Genomic DNA, 12,305 nt, shown 5'->3' with positions numbered 1-12,305 from the left:
AGTGATTTGGTCACACTTTATTTCTCTTTCTTCCTTCTCCTCTCCCACCCCCAAACCCCCTCCTTCCCTTTCTTTCTATACCTCTTTCCAACTGCAAATTACTTAAGTTGTGATGTTCTTTTGCAGGTTGTGTTGGGGGCCCGGACAGAGCCTGCTCTGTGTGGATTGTGGGGCATTGGGGCATTCGTTCATTCGTTGGGTGGAGAAACAGGCATCATCAAGGCATTTTGGACGGCAATTGGGTTCGGATGGGGCAAGGATCAAGATTAGTTGGGTGGGTAAGAGTAGCATGAGGTGGGGAGAATTGTTATATGTACTTTCTAGAAGGCTCGAGCAGCGGGTTTGTCCAGATTTGCTGGTTATTCATCTGGGGGAGAATGACTTGGTGCCGCTGTCGGGTATTGGTCTTTTGAAAGCCATGAAGTTCGATTTGGGGAGGATCAAGCAGCGTTGGGCTGGTACCCATATTGTGTGGACTAGCTTGGTGCCTAGGAGAGTTTGGAGAGGTGCAAATTAATTCGTAGGCATTGAGAAACAGCGTAGGAAAGTTAACAGGGAGATGAGGAATTTTTGTAGGTCACAAGGTTTTCAGTATTGATGCATGAGAATATAGTTGGTTCGGATGTGGAGTTGTTTAGGCAGGATGGGGTACATTCATCCTTTCTCGGTAACGAGCATTACCTGTTGGAGCTTCGGATGAGGATTGCTGAGTTGTTGGGTGAGAGACTTTGGGATTGGTAGGTTTTGGTTTTCGGGTGGGGCAGGAAAACGCCTACCGGGTTTTCCTGTGTGGTGGGGTTTTTTCACAGAAAGCCTTTGGGGGGGAAGGGGGTGGATGCTAAAAGATGAGGGCAGGGAGTTTTCAAAGGCAAGGGTAACTACAGAAGGTGGACAGCAGGACAGATGAGTAATAGATTGGTTGGGTCAAGGTGGGGATGGGGCAAGGGGTGGTGGTGAGGGGTAAGTTTAGAGGGTGGGGGAGGGGCTAGGAGGAAATATTTGTATTAGTGAGGATTTATGTAGTTTTGTGAGGCTTTTATGCCAAGGTTATTGTGTTTTTTGCCAGACCTGTTCTATTAAAGCAGCCTTTTACCCCCTTAAGATGAGTGTTGTGGTCTGTACGCTGTTTTGCCCGAAGTGCAGCATAACACTACGGCAACTGTATTGTTAGGCTGCCTGCATTAGTACGGCTGCGGTTCCCATTAAAATGTTGTGCCCCCCCCCCCCCCAACCCTTTGAAAGATTTTCTGTGGACGCCCATGCTAAGCCTACTGTAAATTTCCTGGTATAGTGCCTGTTCACCATGCACACTTCATACGATTGCCCACATGGCTAATAAACCACTGAAGTACGTATGATATAAATGAGCAATACTTTCTCTAATTCTAAGTCTTCATCCTCTGCTGGAGTGTTGCCTCTCGCCATGGCTTATGATTTCAATCATCAGATTTCATTTCTCACTGGCATACTTACAATGAACTGAATGCACAAATACCATTCACGTTCAGACCAATATGGTACCCAAAATCATAGTGGAGCAATTAAGTTTAAAACTTAAAATGACAACCAATCCAATGGATTTAAAGTAGTCATGTGCCAGAAAACATTGTGCAAAGTATAGAACAAAGAGAAAAGGGTTCACTTCTGCAAGGATGCATTCATCTTATGCTCAATACTATTAAAAAGCCAAGAGGTACATGTCCAATACTATCTTGTGTTTAGTAATAGCACATTTGTTTACGTAGTTGCTCCATATTGCTCAGTAGAGACACGAATTTCACCTTTTGTCAATTCAAGTGTTAATCCCGTATCAATTTTTTAAGGCGCCGATAAAATGCTCCACTTTCCATCATGGGATTCTCTCTAACGTTCATAAGCAGTTTCATGTCCCAGAACAAGTTTAAATATGTTATTTAAAGTTATTAAACAATATTGACTGAAAATAAGTCTCTTTAAGTCAACATTTTCTTACTTTTTTCCAAAAAGTAATCAGCAAGTCAATTTAATACTTTGGTCTTAAAACATTTGTTTGTGGAAAAAAAAATGTAACTAGGAGATGAAAATATCAAAGTAGGAAATGGGACAAGTTATAGCTTGGTTGAAAAATCTGACCGTTTCCCTTTAAAAAAAAAAAAAAAAACACTCCAGAGATTGGGTGTTTTCTGTAATTCATAGCTGGGTGTGACAGTTTGTGCTTTCTGCACGGTTTCCTTTGCGAAACTGTTTTTTAACTGAAAGCTGTTTCATCTGGGGATTTGTTTTTGTTTTTTATTCAACTTCTTGGGCATTTTCAAGCTACATACCTGCGTTCTCAAGAAACATTCTTGATGGAGACATGTTAATTTCCTTTTGGCAAGATGTTTTCGCTTCCTTGTGTACCTCCATTCAGTATTCCTTCTCTTCTTGAAAGGTGTCCAATATATGGTGGGAAGATGTCAGAAAAACTATCACAAAGTGTGTGCTGACTGTCACACCATATAGGAATGAGGGACAGAAAAGGAGTTTGCCTCATTGCGCAGCCTGATGAAATTGGTATATGCAGTTCTCCTATTCCTGTGCAGTGTTTTTTGAGACAGGGTTTAAGGGTATTCCTCTTCCTTATCACCTAATGAGACCAGGTCACAACCCTTCTCTGTCCATCACTTTTGACTTGTACGCTGATATCCCTACTGCTTCCATTCATAGTCGACATCACTGTACTTACCGTTGAGGATTCATACTACATTATGGTCTCTCAGTCATAATGTCCCCTTTTATAGCCGCTATGTTGAGACCACAAAAAGTGATGCGTTATCAGGTCTCCTTCTACATCTTCAGAGCCCTGAGCCAAGGCTCTGTTGCCTATTCTACCAACTAAGGATGATCCACAAGCTCTTTCTCAGCTAGTGCCACACTGGGCAGTACAGAAACAGTGCAGCCATTACCTGAGAAACTTTCTGCTTCTGTCACCAACCACTGATTGAGAGGAGACCTATCGCGAGAAAGCACACTCATTTGAAATCAAGCTCACACATGTTTGCATCATTAAAAATTATCAGGATGACTACCCTGGAGAACATTGATTGATGAATCATTTCATGAAAGTCTTAGGTCAAGGATACGGTCTTAAGTGTACTATGAAGAATAAAAAAAAATTAAGAATAGTGGCCATAAAGATGTTCGACATATGTTCTCCCACTGTAGAATACTAGGAAAAGAAGGGTGCAAAACAAACATTTCTACAACAAACAAATGGCTCTAAAGAGAAGTCTAGAATGTTGACTCTTTATCCAGCATGTCGACAGCTTTACAGAGGAGACGGGATGTACCCCACAGATCTACGGATACAATCTTCTGCATCCCAATGAGATTCAGATGTTTCATGAAGTTCAGGATTGGAAAACATTAAACAACATTATTATCAGAGAGTCGGCAATTACTTTGGGAAAGGCAACCTTGTGAACTTAATAAAAGTTACGTTACAATATATTTCACTTATACAAATATGCAGCTATTTCACTAGTAGTACAATATTCGCAAGAGAAGAGTTCTATGTTCAAGCTCTACCAAAAAAACAATATAACCTTTCCAGTCTTAGTAAAATCCAAAACATTTCATAGGCAAAATGACACAAAGGATTAAAATAGGTTATAGCTGAAAGATAAACGCATCTCATGTTCCACCACCCCCTGCTTGAACAAAAGCTTCAATTTCTTTAAGATGCTAAAAAAGGCACACCTCATCTCTTCATAGCTCACAGGCGTCCAAGGACATCTCTTTGGGCCCAAGTCTCTCTTCAGCCAAGGTTCTCACAGGGTCCAATTCAAACCAGGTCCATCTGGGCAGCTGGTTCTCCAACACAGGAAGGAGCTTTTGCTTAGCCTTTTGTGTATATGGGGCCTGCTGACTAACCTTGGGAGAGTGCTTCCTGTTGCTAGATGCAAGTGAAGTGTTGGTCCAGGTCTGCAGCAAGCCTTCTCTTTTTCACAGGTGCCTATCAGGTTCTTTTCTGGTCTCTGCCACATTGCATGACAGTACTTGGGAGCTTGTTATATCGTACCGTTTTTGTTATCATTTCCACTAGCCAGTGACTGGAGACTTGCCATTGCATAGCCCCTGCAGAATTCCCACCACCCTATAGCCCTCTTTCAGCACTCCCAGACTACCATGACTTTAAACCTTCCTGGAGGCTTCTGTCTGAATTGGCAGAATTCAAGCTCCTATCACAGGAGCTCTAAGCTCCTTCCCATATTCAGCTGTATTAAAATGATTATCCTTTTCCTCTTCCTTATCTGGGAACCCCTGTCCTGATATTGCCAGAGACAAATATCTGAGATGGCTCTAGCTGAAAAACTTCTTTCGCCATGGCCCCATAAGAATTCTTCCTGTATGTGCTGTGTTCTGATTTTTGCTACAGTTTTCGACCGTTTACACAATATAACATTTAAGCATAATCGGGGATAATCAGACATAGCATCTCCAGTAGAGACATATTTCAGTAATACACATATAGACTCATTGTACCTCATGTCTATAACGGTTACAGCTCACAATGTGTGCAAGTTATAGGGAGGCCCAACTGAGACAGCCGTTTCTCCCCTTGTATCTAGATTCAAAGCATACTATAGCGGAGACAGCTATCAAGGTTCGGATAGTCCTATGACGAGCAACCATGCATGTCAGGGCAGTTGTGGTACAACAAAAGGATGTGTCTGTTTTATCATTTGCGCTTCAGCATAGCTTGGGATATCAAGTGGTAACAACAGTGGGTTTAACAAACATAACCAGAGCCTATTAGCAGAATCTCACCCACATTACAGCTCCCTGCTTCCATCCCATCGCATCCACTCGGTCACCCTGCTCTCTAGAAACAAGGATATGCAGTAATTCAGTCTTCTAATACTATACATTCCCCACAGCAGGTTCACAGACCGCCCCCTTTACCCCACAAACAATGCAGAATGCACCTTTAGGTCTGTAGATTGCCATCAGGTTTACCCTGCAGCATGTCAAGCTCAAAGAGTATGGTCTCCCAACTAGCAGACAATGGATACCTGCGCCGCCCCAAGTTACCCTTCCTACATAATGCTGCCCCTCCGCCTGCACCCACACTGTGAAAGAATGCAGCCACGCCACTACAGAGGTAGGTTTGGATGTCTTCCATCTCTTTGTAATGAGACACTTTGCTGTCAAAAGTCCCAAGTCCAAGAAATGGGAGATTGCCTTATATTTCCTAGATCTGGGTAATAACCCCAATAGCCATGCTTCCCACTTATTTAATGATGGGCACGCCTTACAGGTTGAAAGGTGAGAGTTCACTCCTCGCCAGTAAGTGCACAATGAGGGACACGATCACATCATGTGCAAGAAATTGGCTGCAACCAACGCATATCTGGGACAGGACGCATCAATCCAGTGAAAAAAACTGTTAATCTTCTCAGGAGTAAGATATGCCTTGTGTAGTATGTAAAATTGGATCAGGTGGAAGCGTGCGTTCCGCGGAACATGTGTGGGGCTTTCCTGTGCCATCTCCCATTCCCTATCCGTGAAGGGCCAGGTGAGGTCACCCTCCCACCGGGCACGTAGACAAGCATGTGTGAATGTGGTATGTATTTGTAGCGAGCTACCTAGCCAACGTACCAAGTGCGCGCCCGACCCATAACCTGCATATATTGGATCGTCAGGTGGCAATTCCGTTGATATGTCTCCCCAGTGATACGACAAAAATGCCTTCTATTAATTATAAAACAGAAACTGTCCTGGTTGTAGGCCAGTCTCTGCTGCCACAGTGTCAAAGGGGACCAGTGTGCCCTCCTTGTATAGGTCACCCAATGAATGTATTCCTGCTGCATGCCAGAATTTTAGCTCCTCTGCTGATATAGGAATGGTGTTTCTGGGGGTGCCCAATAGGACCAGTGCTGGTGCATTGGGAGTCAGTGAGCGTGTAAGATTAATGCTCCTAAGATAGCACCAGTGCGCCACCCATAAAAAATGGGAATCCAGTGTCCTAGTGCATATATTTGGGTGGAATAAATGGGATATACTGGCCAAAGTCCGCTGCGGCATAGTTGTAGTTGTATCCGGTAAGTGTTGGCCCGGAAGCCAGCCGGTCACCCACTGTAGCTGGGAGGCCAGATAATAGTGTTCTAGGTTAGGCACCGCCAAACCGCACCTATACAGTGGCGCATATAATTTCGCCAGCGCCACACAACAGCTGCCAGTATTCCATATGAACTTCCTCAACCTGGGCTCTAACTCTCTAAAAAACGTTGCTGATATATAAATTGGCAGTTGGAGAAGTAATATTAAAGCTGGGGAAGTACTACCATCTTCAGGAGGGCCACTAGCCCCATCACAGATAACGGCAGACTCTGCCAGAAGGTAATTTGCGTGCGGATGGAAGTGAGCGCACTCTTAAGGTTTCCATCGTGCAGATCAGAGTCTGAGTGATCTATACGGATCCCAAGATATCTAAAATGTTGCCAGAGGCCTGGTGTAGGAGAGAGCAGCAAGGCCGGGTCCCTCAACTATGGATGGAATGGAAACAAACACGACTTACCCCAGTTAACACGTAGGCCTGACGGAGGTGTTGCAAAACCTCCACAACCTCGGCAGAGATGTCTGCAATGGTTCTAAAATAAAGAAGTAGGTCGTCTGCATATAGGGACACCACATGTAGTCCGTCCCCCAGTGAGATGCCCCAGCACCTCCTACGGCAATGGAGCTCTGTCACCAGAGGTTCTATAGCTAGTGAAAAGAGTAAGGGGAAAAGGGGTCAGCCCTGTTGAGTGCACCTGCCAATTGTGATCGGATCAGAGATAGCAGAAGCAGTCTTTACTCTAAACTGACGTCGTGTATACAACAGTCTTACTAGTCTCTGAAAGCAGGGGCCAAAACCATATCGACTCAGGACTTGAAATAAAAAGGGCCATTAAGCGAATCAAAGGCCTTTTCAAGGTCCAATACCAGACATCCAGCTGCTGGCCAGGCCTACATGGAATATTTCATTACACTGAAAAAGCGATGGATATTCAATGATGTGCTGCGGGCTGGCACAAACCCATTCTGGTCTGGGTGGACCAATGTGGGGACCAAAGGCACCAAATGTGTGGCGAGCGCCTTGGCCAGTATCTTATAATCCGTGTTAGACATGGCCAGCGGTCTATAAGAGCCCAACAGGGTCAGATCTCAGCCAGGTTTTGGAAGGGAAATCAGCAGCGCCTCACGTTGAGAAGCAGAGAGGGCAGCCGCGGAGTGCTTCCTCATACACTCTCAGGAGGTGAGGGGCAATCAAGTGAGCGTAAGTGTTGTAAAATTCAGTTGGGAGGTCATCTGGGCCCGGGGTCTTACCAGTGGCTAGGGCATGTATACTTTCCTGCAGTTCGGTCAGTGTTAGGGGTTCCTCTAATTCCATTCGCTAATCATCCGTGAGGCGAGGCAAAGGAAGTGAAGTGAGAAATGCTTCGTATTCCTCGGGGCTCGCCGATACCGTATACTGATACAAGGGTGTATAGTAATGTGTAAGATCATCATGCATTTCCCGTTGGGTATGCAGCAAGTTACCCGCCGCAGAGCGTAACTCCACTATTGGGATTGCGGCGCCCTCTTGATGTATCAGCCACACCAGTAATCGTCCTGACCGCTCTGCTGCAGCATGCATACAGGCTGAGTGTGTGGCATAATTAAGGCATCGTAGACACTGCAACAGAGATATTTGTTCCCTGTGACTATCCCCTAGGGTGCGTCGCCCCTCCGGGTCGCTTAGGGCATGTATTTCTTGACCCAATAGAGTTTTCTCTATTCGCGTCAGACTGGCCTCAGTCAACTTACGCATGTTCCACCGCACACCCAAACAGTGGCCCGCAGTGTCGCCTTAAGTGCGTCCCTTCCCAGGCGCCTCAATGAGGCCGTCTGGGCATTGTTGTCGAAGTATGTTGGGACGGCTCTACCAAGAGACTCGCAAAAGGGAAGGTCCTCCGGTCATAAGTTCCAAGTGGGTAAAGCTGGAACCAGAATATCCTCTACCAACTGTAGGTATTGTGGATTGTGGTCAGAGTGGTAACGGCCCAAGTAGTCTGTGTACGATATGGTGGGTATTATGTTTTTAGTGCAGCGGATTCTATCTAGCTGCACATAGAGGTTGTGTGGGGCAGAATAGTATGAGTATGCACAATCCTGACTGTGTTGGTGGCACCAAATGTCTGCCAAGCACCAGTGCTGAAGCCAGTTATGGAATGATGTCACAGCATATTTTGCAGGTACCGTGGGAAGGGAAGGGAAAGAGCGGTCTAGGGCCAGGTCAATAACGCTAATAAGTCTCCCCCAGAAGCCACAGGATACCACTCCAGCGGGACAGGACGCCAGACAGTTTGTGTAAAAAGGACGCTTGTCCTGTGTTTGGCGCATATATCGATCCTAAAATTAAGGCTTGGCCATCTAAATGGGCGAATATAAATACATAACAGCCATAAGCGTCTATTACCTGCTCCTCAGCCTGAAAGGGGGTACCTGGTTTAACCCATATGAGAATGCCTCTAGCAAAAGAGAAGAAATGTGTTGCAAAGAGTTGTCTGTGCCAGCGTCTCTGTAGACTAGTGGCATTTAACATGGTGAGGTGCGTTTCCTGTAAAACTCCAATGTGTATGGAATGTCTATTGATGTATGAGTAAATAGCGTATCTGCACGCTGGTGTGTGTATACCTCTCACATTCCATGTGAGAATGTTAGTTTCATTTGTGTATGGCAGGAGGCCGCAGAATCAAGGAGCGAGCAGTCATCGGGTACTTTATGGACAGTGGGTGAGCTGCAGAGTAAACATGACGATAGAGGCTCCATTCAACAACAAACCAATGCAACGAGGCATAAACAGATAGCGCCAAAACAACTAGCACAAATACCATAAGGGCAGAAAGACACCCCTGTCCTGCCCAAAACTTCGTGGCATTTGACTTTATGGTGTTTTTGGGAATGTGCACACTCCTTCAACATATGTGCTTTATTGGGGCCAAACTCCTGGGATCATTTTGGTGTTGCTGCTCCTATCCATGGGATTTATCTGAGTTTCCTGTTCACCCATTTGTCTACCTGCTACGTGATGCCCCACCTGTGACCTGTCAATCAGTAACCTCAGGCCTAGGTCTCAAAGTCTGCCAGACCACATATTGCTGAGTTGGGGTTGATGGAGAGTTCATGATGAGTACATTCTACACCAGTGATGCAATTTCATTTGTATATGTGAACGTATCATTTTGCACATAGACATCGACTTTTTCAATATTAACACAAGAATGATTAATCACAAACGCAAGGGTAGAGGTACAGGCAACTGATTCATTGTCTAACTCCATCTTTGGTCCTACACCAGTAAACTTACCTATCTCAGCCGTGCAGAAGTACATACAAGCAGGACGTTCATGCAAGGGTATGGTGTCAGGTCTATATGGGTCACTTGTACATCACAGATTCTTGGCCCACACATCGAGAGGCCTTAGAACATTTTGGGAAGGCAGGTTAGCAGCTGAATATGCAGAGGAAGATTGAGACAAGTTGATCAGCATGATAAAGGAATTAGAAAGACTAGACTAAAGCAAATTTATTTTAAAGTTCTGCACAGTTGGCATTAGTAACCTAAAAAATGACAATCATTGAAACTAACTGCTGGAAATGTGGCAAAACTGATGTTTATATTGTGCATATATTATGTGACTGAGAGAAGCTTACACAATATTTTTCTTCAACATAGGTATGTTTGTGTTTTTTTTAAGTAGAATACAGTACCATCCTCAGTAACATTCTTGGGATTGGCTATCCCCCAGTGATCCACAACACAAGAGAAAAGGGAGAGCGGTACTTCTCCTTTTCCACCCTCCCTACCTAACTGTATCTAAGCACACAAAAAGAGAAGGACAAATAATGCTACTCTTATCGCATCAGAGGAGCCACCCTAGCAAAATGCATTGTTATTAAAAGTGTTCTCACCCACTAGTAGTGGCATGCTTCATCATCAGGCTTGCTAACACATCCCTGCGCAAACCAACATCAGGGATGGAGCATAAGGGATTAGGGAAAACAATACACACACATACATATAGGGATCTACTATGCAGAACAAAAGCAAACAAATAAAACTACCTCATGGGAGTCCTGATCCTCTTTATTGATGGATTCCCTGGATAGGATTGAAATAACTTTCTGTGATGATACTCTCTTGTCAGCATGTTTCGCCTGTTTACTGATTGCCTCCAGGGTGGTTCCCCTGACTTGATAAGGGTAGCACTATTCCTCCTTTTTTTGTGTGCGTAGATATTCCCCAGTGATACCATGTTAGATTGTTCTTGTACATAACTTAATCATCTCTACAATGCGTTATTTGGCCATACTGCCCCATGAATAATATTAATCTACCGTAATGTTGTTAACCTTCATGGAAACAGCTTGGAGACGGGACGAGAGGTATAAGACACCCAGGTCACAACAATCCTAGGGTTGCTTTTTGATCCTCCATTTCCCTCCCCATCTTTCATCCATCCTCCCCACATCTTTTCATATTTTTCAGGGCATCCTTGATCCCTTTAAACCAACTTTTCCATGGTCATGGAAAGTTCCATACCCCTCTCCCAGTCTTTTATCATAGGGAATATCGCACTAATCCCATCTATGGGCAGTATCACGTTTGGCCACAAAATATCCTAAGTTTATCAGCAGTTTCTTGTATGCGTTTGCATTTTTACATGTCCCCAGTAGCACCAATGGGGCTGTGTGGTTGATTGTGCAGGTTGTGGCATTCTGTACCCACTTTGCAATCAATTGCCAGTTTCTCTGAATTTTTGTGCACTCCCATCTATTGTGAGAGAAAGTGCCCTTGTGTCTACAGTTAGGCTGGCATTTGTCCGTTACCTTCTTGCCCATTTTATATAACAATGTTCTGCTGTAATACACTCCATGTAGTGTTTTAAGTTGTATAGATTTGTAGCTAGCTTTTCGGGAGCCTCAATGCATCTCCCCGATCCTCATACCCCAAGACTCCAATGTCATTAATTCTTCCTGAGTATTAGCCAGTAATGTGCTGTATGTAAGTGATCTGACCTTGGTGGCGAGTTGTACATCAGTCTCCTCTCTAAAGGGGAGTCTTCTTTCATCTCATCTGCTGCAATGTAAGATTGTAAGGCATGTCTCAATTGTAGGTATTTACATATTTGAGACATGTCTATCTCGTACTCCTTCTATAGACGCTCAAATGGCATTAACACGTTTGTATCCCAGACAACAGCTAGTGGAGAGATGCCAGTTCTATCCCATTTTTTTGTAGTCTGGCAAGCTCACTAGTGCCCTAACTGTGGCCCTACCCATAGAGGTGTCTTCAGTGTCAATCTCCTGTCCCACCCCATTTCCAAGTTAGTGTATGCCATTTGTGAATTAGTGTGTTTGTTATGGGAGGCAATGTGCCTTCTGTTTCTCACCACCCTCCCCCCTCAATATAGAGCATGTGTGTATCAATGTCTCCTCAATCAGAATCTGTCCAGTCTATACTCTAGTTCTTGTAACAGGGGGTAGCTTGAGCCCTTGACTGTGAAGAACTGTGCTGCTTCCTAATATTTCTGGGTATTTGGGAGTGCAATTCCCCCTTCATATGTTGTTCATTGCAGGCTGCTCAGTGGTCTACTGGGTATGCCTCCTGCCCATAATAATGTCCTCAGTAGGTCTGTTTTGGTTAAAAAAAAAAAAAAAGGTTTGGTATTCCATGTAGGGTGCTTTGTAGTACGTATGTAAATCTGGTCAATGCAGTCATCTTAAAGAGTGCTGCTTTCTTGAGTAATGATATTGGTAGGTGTCACCAATGTGATATGTTTGTGTCCAGTTTGTGTAGCTAACAGGTTTGAATTATCTTCATAGTTTTTGTTTTGTGAGACCCAGATTCCAAGACTCATTAGAAGTCTGTGAATCTGCAGTGTCATCACATGGCTTGTGTGGCAGTCAGTGAAAAGTAACCCGTTAATAATTGAAAAATAAAAATTAAGTATAAAAGCCCCTTCCTTAAGTCAGTGGAAGGTAGTGCAACTAACAATGCAGAAAAACATGCAAGGAGTTACTCTGAAACTAGTGGTGAGCGAATAGGCCCGGACAACAATGTGCCAGCATAACATGTTATGTTTTCTATAAACCAGCCTTCAAGGGTACACAATCAACCATGTAACCCCAATGTATAAAACGTGTGTAAAACGGAATTGCGGAGTGCTCGCATGCCTTGTCTACAGTGTGTGAACTTAAGATGCTCCGGCTACAACATACATCGCATTACAAGTTATGTCTTATATAAACAAGCCTTC

Source organism: Pleurodeles waltl, chromosome 2_1 (genome assembly GCF_031143425.1).
Source record: "Pleurodeles waltl isolate 20211129_DDA chromosome 2_1, aPleWal1.hap1.20221129, whole genome shotgun sequence".
NCBI classification, from domain to species: domain Eukaryota; kingdom Metazoa; phylum Chordata; class Amphibia; order Caudata; family Salamandridae; genus Pleurodeles; species Pleurodeles waltl.
This window is presented reverse-complemented; position numbering follows the sequence as displayed.